Consider the following 11167-nt stretch of genomic DNA (forward strand, 5'->3'; position numbering starts at 1 on the left):
AAGAAGGAAGGAAGGAAGGGAGCAAGAAAGAAAGGGAGGGAGGGAGGAAGGAAAAAAGAAATGGAAGAAAGAAAAGACAGGAGAAAGGGAGGGAGAGATAGAGTTCAGCATTTGAAAGATTTTTTTTAATATCTATTTATTATTTTTGGTTGCGGCATGTGGACTCTTAGTTGCGGCATGCATGTGGGATCTCATTCCCTGACCAGGGATCAAACCCGGGCCCCCTGCATTGGGAGCACGGAGTCTTACCCACTGGACCACAAGGAAAGTCCCTGAAAGATTTTTATATACATCCCAAAGGGAACAAATTACCTCTAGAGGTAAATGTTGCCTAAATTAAGCTTGTTCGTATGTACAGAATAGAATTGGTGTTAGACCAGAGAGCAGTACTGTACAACTCTGTGTATTTGAATGACAAGAACATTTACAGATAATGGGTTATTTGAGGAGGCTGCTGTAAATATTTTCATCCTCACCTCCATGAGGCAGTTCAGACTAGATTATGTTAGCTCAGATATACTCAGTGATAGGGGTCCCCATCCATAGCTGACCTTTGCAAATGATAACAATACAATTGTTCTAGAAGTTTTTGAGATCCAAGCTTGATTCTAAACTGCCTTTATTCTAGAACATAAGCAAGACTGAGCATGTTTTGAGGCATGATGGAAATAGACTAAAGAGATCTATTTGGGAAGAAAAATGAGTAGAGGATAAAGGAGCTATATATGTGGCCTTGGTGACAGTATTTTGTATAGTCAATGGATACTATGCCAGCAGTATTGGCAGTGTCAAGAGAACCTTGGCACAGATATCAGTACCACCTATGTCAATATGTCAGGGCAGTATCAGTGTACACATCTCCCAGAACAAGTAGTGATGGCACCTGCACTGGGTCTTACCTAAGTACTGCACATAGAAGACATCACCAGCAAACCAAAGTGAAAGAGGAGGCAAATAACAGACGACTTATCACACGTAAGACACTTCTGACAGAAATATCAAAGAGATAAGTGTCCATGCACAGTGAATAGTGGCAGAGCCAGAGAAATATTTCTTCTTTTTAATTGTCATTATTATTCTATTTTTCCCCCAAGATTGGAGTAACCTGAGAAACATGGTTTACTTATAAAATAGTGACTTCATTTCTGAACACAGATGTCTTTAATGACAAATCTAGAATTACCCTTGTGACATTATTTCTCCCCTCAATCAAACATTCCCAGTTCATAGATACAGAAACATATAATTTTATGTGTAATACAGTTTTTAACTGAATAGGTCATCTTGACAGTATTGTTTTATTACAGAATTTTCAGGGGATTTTCTTTGGACAACTCCATTTGTAATAACTAGAATTTTTCTTTTTACTTAAGCAGCTACAATGTCAGGACCAGGAACACAAAATCAATTACCAAGATTATTTAAATTCCTCTCATCAAAACCCCAACATTTATTTTAATCACAAGATAGCTTTCAAGCCTACAATATTTCTTGTCTAAACTGGAACATTGGCCCGAATCATTCAGGTCTTGTTTTTCTAAGCTGACTGTGTTACACATCTTGCACGTAGCTCCATACTTTCCTGTGGAATGAATTACGTACGCCACCAACTGTTGATCCAAAATTTCTCACAGTAACTTTTAAGGCAACAAGGAAGAGTAGTCCTGTCAGACACTTTTGAGTTGGCTATGCTGGCATCACCACAGGGTCAGGGACATGGCTTGTCATCTTGCCTCAAGGAAGGAACACTATTTTGCTCACAGCTGGTGCCATTACTAAAACTGATGACGAGCATATCATTGTTCAGTACTTGTTTGTGGAATGGAGAAATGAGTGTTTAAGACCATCTACCAGATTCTTGCTGCCTTCAGGACAAGGACAAAACCCTTCATTACTGAATATTTGGCTCTCAAGGGCCTCTCTAACTGTATCTCTTGAGGAGACCACTAATTTCTGTCCTGTGAAGCAGAACTGCTTTGCCCCAGGACAGTTCTTGGACATTTCAGAACACATTTACAATCTCTTGCTTGACTACCAAAGTAGACAATTACCACACTGTGGATAGATTTTACTAAATTAATTTTCTGAGGGCAAACTCATTCTTGTCAGACACTTCTCCAAACATCCTTGTGTCAGTCAGGGGAAGCTAAGTAATGCTGAGGTAACAAATAATCCTATACTCTAAGTGGCCTGTAAAACCTGAGGTTAGTTTTTCTCACTCACAGGATATGTCCACAGCAGATCAGCAGTGGGACTTTGTGCATAATAATCACCCTCAGTCCAGCAGCACACAGGCTGAGGGAACAGAAACTATCCAGAACATGCCAGTCACAGTGACAGAGGGAAAAGAGGATGGCAGAGCACATGCTGGCTCTTAAGTTTCTGCCTGAGAGTGCCATAGGATGCTTCTGCTCAAAATTGTATTAGCCAAAGCAAGTCATATGGTCACACCTGAAATCAATTAACAGGCCAAGAGTGTAAAATCCCCCTCTGAGGAAAGACTGCAAATACTACTAAACAGTAATATATTCTACCACCACCATGTACTGAAAAATAGAATGTAGAATGTCTAATCAGTCACTTAATGGCATGTGGGTCTAAATCCAGGTTATCCTCACAATGACTTGTGGGAGTGGGGGGAGAGATCAAATATACCATTGTATTTTTTACTTTAATAACTGGAGAAATATAGACTAAAAGTTCTTTTTGCTAAAAATGAAACTTACCAAAACAATTATAAAATTAATTAAAACAGTTACAGAGTTCTTTTCAAATCACTGGAGAAGCTAAAAGCAAATTAAAGAAAATTCATACAGCAAAAGATCAAAAACAACAGCAAGAGCAATTGCATCAAAAAGAATAAAATACTTAGGAATATACCTACCTAAGGAGACAAAAGACCTGTACTCCAAAAACTATAAGACGCTGATGAAAGAAATTGAAGACGACACAAACACATGGAAGATGTACCTTGTTCTTGGATTAAAAGAATCAATATTGTCAAAATGACTACACTACCGAAGGCAACCTACAGGTTCAATACAATCCCTATCAAATTACCAATGGCATTTTTCACAGAGCTAGAACAAAAAAATCTTAAAATTTGTATGGAGACACAAAGGACCCCGAATAGCCAAAGCAATCTTGAGAAGGAAAAACAGAGCGGAGGAATCATGCTCTCTGGCTTCGGACTATACTACAAAGCTACAGTCATCAAAACAGTATGGTACTGGCACAAAAACAGATAAATAGATAAATGGTACAGGATAGAAAGCCCAGAAATAAACCCATGCACCTATGGTCAATTAATCTATGACAAAGGAGGCAAGAATATACAATGGAGGAATAAATGGTCTCTTCAATAAGCGGTGCTGGGAAATCTGGACAGCTACATGTAAAAAAATGAAATTAGAACATTCTTTAACACCATACACAAAAATAAACTCAAAATGGATTAAAAACTTAAAGGTAAGACCAGATACTATAAAACGCTTAGAGGAAAACATAGGCAGAACACTTTTTGACATAAATTGCATCAGTATCTTTTTTGAGCCGTCTCTTAGAGTAATGGAAATAAAAACAAAAATAAACAATTAAACTCAAAAGCTTTTGCACAGCAAAGGAAACCATAGACAAAACGAAAAGACAACCCTCAGAATGGGAGAAAATATTTGCAAACAAAGCAACTGACAGGGGATTAATCTTCAAAATATACAAACAGCTCATGCAGTTCAATATCAAAAAAACAAACAACCCAGCTTCCCTGGTGGTGCAGTGGTTGAGAGTCCACCTGCCAATACAGGGGACACAGGTTCATGCCCTGGTCCAGGATGATCCCACATGCCACGGAGCGGCTGGGCCCGTGAGCCATGGCCGCTGAGCCTGCGCGTCCGGAGCCTGTGCTCCATGACGGGAGAGACCACAACAGTGAGAGGCCCGCATATCGCAAAAAAAAAAAAAAACCAAACAACCCAATCCAAAAATGGGCAGAAGATCTAAATAGACGTTTCTCCAAAGAAGACATACAGATGGCCAAAAAGCACATGAAAAGATGCTCAAAATCACTAATTATTAGAGAAATGCAAATCAAAACTACAATGAGATATCACCTCACACCAGTCAGGATGGCCATCATCAAAAAAATCCACAAACAATAAATGCTGGAGAGGATGTGGAGAAAAGGGAACCCTCTTGCACTGTTGGTGGGAATATAAATTGATACAGCCACCAAGAAGAACAGTATGGAGGTTCCTTAAAAAACTAAAAATAGAACTACCATATGACCCAGGAATCCCACTCCTGGGCATATACCCAGAGAAGAACATGGTTTGAAAGGATACATGTACCCCAATGTTCATTGCAGCACTGTTTACAATAGCCAAGACATGGAAGCAACCTAAATGTCCATCAACAGATGAATGGATAAAGAAGATGTGGTACATATATACAATGGAATATTACTCAGCCATAAGAAAAGAATGAAATAATGCCATTTGCAGCAACATAGGTGGACCTGGAGATTATCATACTAAGTGAAGTAAGTCAGACAAAGAAAGACAAATATATGATATCACTTATATGAAGATTTTTTTTTTAATGATACAAATGAACTTATTTACAAAACAGAAACAGATTCACAGACTTAGAGAAGGAACTTATGGTTACCAGAGGGAAAGGGTTGGGCAGAGGAATAGATTGGGAGTTTGGGATTGACATGTACACACTTCTATATTTAAAATAGACAACCAACAAGGATCTACTGTATAGCACAGGGAACTCTGCTCAATATTCTGTAATAACCTAAATGGGAAAAGAATTTGAAAAAGAATAGATACATGTATATGTATAACTGAATCACTTTCCTGTACACCTGAAACTAACACAACATTGTTAATCAACTGTGCTCCAATATAAAATAAAAATTAAAAAAAAAAAGAAAGAGCAAACATGCACAAGAGATAAAAAGCTTAACAAAGTTTAGCAGAAGACTGCATATAGCAATTATCACTGCATACACAAAGGTTTAGAGTTCCATAATGAGGCAAATACTAATTAAAAGGTAAAAACCAACTGTATGCTGCTTGAGAGACAAACTAAGGTCTTGAAGCAAGTTCTTGATAAGTAAGATATTTTCATTGGTTTACAACCAGGAGCAAGGATTTCCTAGAGGAATTATCTAAGCTAGATTTCCCTAGTCCCGTTCTGGTTAGTCAAAAACAGGAAAGAATGATTTAGTCCAGAATTGATCAGCACATGGACAGGAAAGTATGGTGTTTTCAGTGGTATGCATTTATATCTTCAAACACAAAAATGATCTTTTCAAATTTGAAATGATAAATACAAAATTATATTTTTAAATACAAAAATTATATTTTCAAATACAAAAAATATATATACTTTTTCAAATACAAAACTTTTATAAACATAGTAAATAAAAATATAAATTAACAATAAATGTTAAAACTGTTATTCAAATTATTGACATAATATTAATGAAAATAAAAATGTTTTTAAATATAAACATAAAAAAAAACTAAAATTAAATTTTTAAAAGATTCAATGAGTGCACCTTTTTATAGGTAATGAGCTATAATTTGTTTCAAAGAAAGCCTTTCTGGCTTACCTTTGTCTTCCTTAGTTTTATTACAAAATGATTAAGGTTTCAAGTCAGGGACTTCCCTGGTCATCCAGTGGCTAAGACTCCATGCTCCCAGTGCAGGGGGCCCAGGTTTGATCCCTGGTCAGGGAACTAGATCCCACATGCTGCAACTAAGAGTTTACATGCTGCAACTAGAAGATCCTGTGTGCCCCAACTAAAGATCTGGTGCAGCCAAATAAATAAATAAACTTTTAAAAAAAAAAAAAGATTCCAATTCAGTTACTAGGATCACTTTCAGTTCTGTCATGTTACTACTTTTGTTCAGAAAGTTTTGATTAAAATACAGATTACTCTTGCAATAGAAACTTTTATCAGTTATTGTTTCTTCCTCCTCTTCTGGATTATGGAGATAAGTGAAGACATTGCCTCATTCAAAACTTCAGTTCAGTGTAAAATAAATTTCTCTCTTAAGTCACTGTTATTTTGAGTCGCTGCTACATGTAGCCAAACCTAACTATTACAGAAATTCCAATAAAAGAGTTGCAAACATTATGGATAAAATTATAAAGCTTTATTGAAAGACTTTAAATTAGACCTAAATGGTATCTTACTATCCATTTTCTTCTGTGCTTTGTTTTTGTCACTCAATGTTATGTGTTTTACATTTTTCCGTTGACACGAGTGTATCAGGGCCTGTGCCCTGGAGGATATCACACACGGCCACAGGAGGTAAACATAAGCGTGTTCCTTGCTTGTATAGAATTATATTGGGCACAATTTGAATGCCCATAAATAGATTAAAAGATTCGATATTTTAAAAGTCAGTTATTCCCAAATTATTCTATAAATACAATAAAATTCTGATTCCAAATTCCAATTCAAGAGGGGTTTTTAGTGAAATTAACAAATTAATTCTAATGTGCAGGGAAAAGCAAAGGGCCAAGAATAGCCAAGGCAGTTTTTTTTTAACAAAAAGAAAAGAACAAGTTAGGGAGACTTGCCTTTCTAAATATAAGAATTATTATAAAGCTTTAGTAACTGAAACAGTGAATAGTAACTAAGAGAGTTACAGTTATAGTTACTGACGCAGGAAAGGCAGAGAAATAAGACTAGATCCACACATATAAGAAATCCTGATGTTGGCGGAGGGAGTATTGCAGATTAGTCATTAAACAATGATCTAATAATAATTGTTAATGGCATGATCTGTAACACATACAGGTGGGAAGTCTCAATACTATAACATGTCATTTCTATTTATTCTATAAATTCAATACACTTTTAAATGACTCCAAGTAAGTTTTTCTTTTTTTAAAATTTTTATTGGAGTATAGTTGATTTACAATGTTGTGTTAGTTTCTACTGTACAGCAAAGTGAATCAGTTATATGTATTCATATATCCCCTCTGTTTTTAGATTTCCTTCCCATTTAGGTCACCACAGAGCATTGAGTAGAGTTCCCTGTGCTATACAGTAGGTTCTCATTAGTTATCTATTTTATACATAGTAGTGTATATATGTCAATCCCAATCTCCCAATTCATCCCACCCCCCTTTCCCCTTTGGTATCCATAAGTTTGTCCTCTACATCTGTGTCGCTATTTCTACTTTGCAAATAAGTCCATCTGTACCATTTTTCTAGATTCCACATATAAGTGATATTATACAATATTTGTTTTTCTTTTTCTGACTTACTTCAATCAGTATGACAGTCTCTAGGTCCATCCACATCTCTTCAAATGGCACTATTTCATTTCTTTTTGTGGCTGAGTAATATTCCATTGTATATATGTACCACATCTTCTTTATCCATTTCTCTGTTGATGGACATTTAGGTTGCTTCCATGTCCTGGCTATTGTAAATAGTGCTGCAGTGAACATTGGGGTGCATGTGTCTATTCAAATTATGGTTTTCTCAGGGTATATGCCCAGGACTGCGATTGCTGGATCATATGGTAGATCTATTTTTACTTTTTTAAGGAACCTCCACACTGTTCTTCATAGTGGCTGTATCAATTTTCATTCCCACCAACAGTGTAGGAGGGTTCCCTTTTCTCCACATCCTCTCCAGCATTTATTGCTTGTAGATTTTTTGATGATGGCCATTCTGACTGGTGTGAGGTGATATCTCTTTGTAGTTTTGATTTGCATTTCTCTAATAATTAATGATGTTGAGCATCATTTCATGTGCTTTTTGGCCATCTGTATGTCTTCTTTGGAGAAATATCTATTTAGGTCTTCTGCCCATTTTTTGATTGGGGTGTTTGTTTTTTTGATATTGAGCTGCATGAGCTGTTTGTATATTTAGGAGATTAATCCCTTGTCAGTTGCTTTGTTTACAAATATTTTTTCCCATTCTGAGGGTTGACTTTATGGTTTTGTTTATAGTTTCCTTTGCTGTGTAAAAGTTTTAAGTTTAATTAGGTCCCATTTGTTTATTTTTGTTTTCATTTTCATTACTCTAGGAGATGGGTCAAAAAAGACATTGCTGCAATTTATGTCAAAAAGTCTTCTGCTTATGTTTTCCTCTAAGAGTTTGATAGTGTCTGGGCTTACATTTAGGTCTTTAATCCATTTTGAGTTTATTTTTGTGTATGGTGTTAGGGAGTGTTCTAATTTCATTCTTTTACATGTAGCCATCCAGTTTTCCCAGCACCACTTATTGAAGAGACTGTCTTTTCTCCATTGTATATCCTTGCCTCCTATGTCATAGATTAGTTGGCCACAGGGCATAGGTTTATCTCTGGGCTTTCTATCCTGTTCCATTGATCTATATTTCTGTTTCTGTGCCAGTACCACACTCTCTTGATTACTGTAGCTTTGTAGTATAGTCTGAAGTCAGGGAGACTGATTCCTCCAGCTCCATTTTTCTTTATCAAGATTTCTTTGGCTATTCGAGGCCTTTTGTATTTCTATACAAATTGTAAAATTTTTTGTTCAAATTCTGTGAAAAATGCCATTGGTAACTTGATAGGGATTGCATTCAATCTGTAGCTTGCTTTGGGTAATATAGTTATTTTCACAATATTGATTATTTCAATCCAAGAACGTGGTATATCTCTCCATCTGTTTGTGTGGTCTTTGATTTCTTACATCAGTGTCTTACAGTTTTCTGAGTATAGGTCTTGCCTCCTTAGGTAGTCTTACTCCTAGGTAATTTATTCTTTTTGTTGCAATGGTAAATGGGATTGTTCCTTAATTTATGTTTCTGATCTTTTGTTGTTAGTGCCAAGTAAATTTTTCTTAAAGAATACACACATGCACACACCCACCCCCACACACACCAAACTATAAAAATGATTGATAAATTTAGCTATATTAAAATTTAGAATGTCTTTACAATAGAAGATAATATAAATAAAACTAGTAGACCAGCCAAAAATTGGAAAAATAGATTTGAAATATATTTGCAATAAACAACAAATGATTACTCTGGAAAGTAAATTTAAAAGTCATATAATCAAAAGTAAAAGATAAACAATGAATAGAAAACTGTACAAAAAATATGGACAATTTACAGAAGGGGTAAACAAAAAAACAGTAAATATAATTAAAAAGTACTTACCCTCACGAGTAACCAGGGAAATGATAATTAAAACAACAGAATGTCATTTCAACCATCACATAGGTAAAATTTTAAAAACCAAATCAAATCTTTACCACTTGGTAATTAAAATTCCACACACCCTCTCTCTTATAATCACTACTAGATTAAATAAGCCCAAATACTGTCTAATTCACAGTGTGGATAGACCATAATTTATTTACTAATTTCCCTATTAATAAGCATTTACCTAGTTTCTAGTTTTTTGGGTCCTACAGACAATGCTTCAAATAAATATCTTCATACATAAAAAAAAAAAAAGAGAGAGAGAGAGAGAGAAGCCAGGACTTCCCTGGTGGTCCAGTGGTAAAGAATCCGCCTTCCAATGCAGGGGACACGGATTCGATCCCTGGTCAGGGAACTAAGATCCCACGTGCCGCAGGACAACTAAGCCTGCAAGCCGCAACTACTGAGCCTGCGCACCACAACTACTTAGCCCACGTGCCGCAACTACTGAAGGCCGCGTGCTGCAACTACAGAAGCCCCTGCACCTAGAGCCTATGCTCCACAACAAGGGGAGCCACTGCAATGAGAAGCCCACGCACCGCAATGAAGAGTAGCCCCCACTCACTGCAACTAGAGAAAGCCTGCACGCAACAACAAAGACCCAGCACAGCCAAAAAAAAAAAAAAGAATGTTTTCATTACATTTAAGTAGAGAATCGTATGCGGAAATACTGTCAAGAAGGTTTTTTCGCTTAACTTATGTGGAACCCAAACATAGCAATTAACATGGCCAAGCTGGTGGAAATGATTTTCAACGCTTGATTTGGATATTTTGAGTGTGTGAGCTATCTTCCGTGTGGTATAATGTTGATTGTTCTCAATTAATGTCTTGATTTGATCGCTATCAACTTCAGCTAGTCTACCTGACCGTGGAGCATCGTCCAGCGAGAAATCTCCAGCACGAAACTTCTCAAACCAGTTTTGATATGTTTGATCGGTCACAGCACCTTCTCCATACACTGCACAGATCTTTTTTTGTGTTTCAGTTGCATTTTTACCTTTCTTGAAATAATAAATCATAATATGCCGAAAATGTTGCTTTTTTGTTCCATCTTCAATATTAAAATGGCTACACAAAAACTCACCAATTCTGATGTCTTTTTTTTAATGTACACTGATATGACAGCTGTCACATACAATCTAGCAAAATTGTTTCAAATGAAGTTCAGTCCAGTGGTTAAGACTTCCCCTTCCAATGAAGGGCGTGCAGGTTCGATCCCTGATTGAGGAGCTAAGATCCCACATGCCTTTCTGGCAAAAAACCAAAACATAAAACAGAAGCAATATTGTAACAAATTCAATAAAGAATTTAAAAATGGTCCACAGGAATAAAAATCTTTAAAAAAAACCCAATTCATTAAAGGTAAGATTTTACCAACAGAGAGGTTGGAAACTTTATCCAGAAATGTTAAGACTGCATCGGGGTAGAGTCGAATCTGTCAGAACACAACAACTTAAAGCTCTAGAACACAACAACTTAAAGCTCTAACAGTCTACTCCACACTCATGTCCTACAAGCTTTCCAGCTAAGAATACTGCCAGACAAGTTGAACAGCAAAACCAGATACAACTGACCAAAAAAAAATAGTAGCCCAACTTAGCAAGGCTTGACATAGAAAATGGATAGACAACATTCAATTTTACAGCCTCTATTTGACAAAAGACTGCATGCCTATGTGCATTCAAGTCACATCATAGTAATTAAACTCAATTTTTTTCATATTTTTATTGTAGCAAGGTATATATAATGTTTGCCGTTCTAACCATTTCTAAGTGTCCGTTGAGTGGGAATTACATTCACAATGTTGTGCCACTACCACCACTTAAATATTTTAATGGACATTTATATTCATTCGTCTGTCAATACAGCAGGCTGGGATGGAGATCACATGTTGAACAAAAACTGCCGTGGTCCATGCCTTCATGTGGCCTTAATGGACTAAGGTGCTGTTTTGGTTTT

This window comes from Monodon monoceros, unplaced genomic scaffold (genome assembly GCF_005190385.1).
Source record: "Monodon monoceros isolate NGI ecotype Baffin Bay Population unplaced genomic scaffold, NGI_Narwhal_1 Super_Scaffold_6, whole genome shotgun sequence".
Taxonomy (NCBI): Eukaryota; Metazoa; Chordata; class Mammalia; order Artiodactyla; family Monodontidae; genus Monodon; species Monodon monoceros.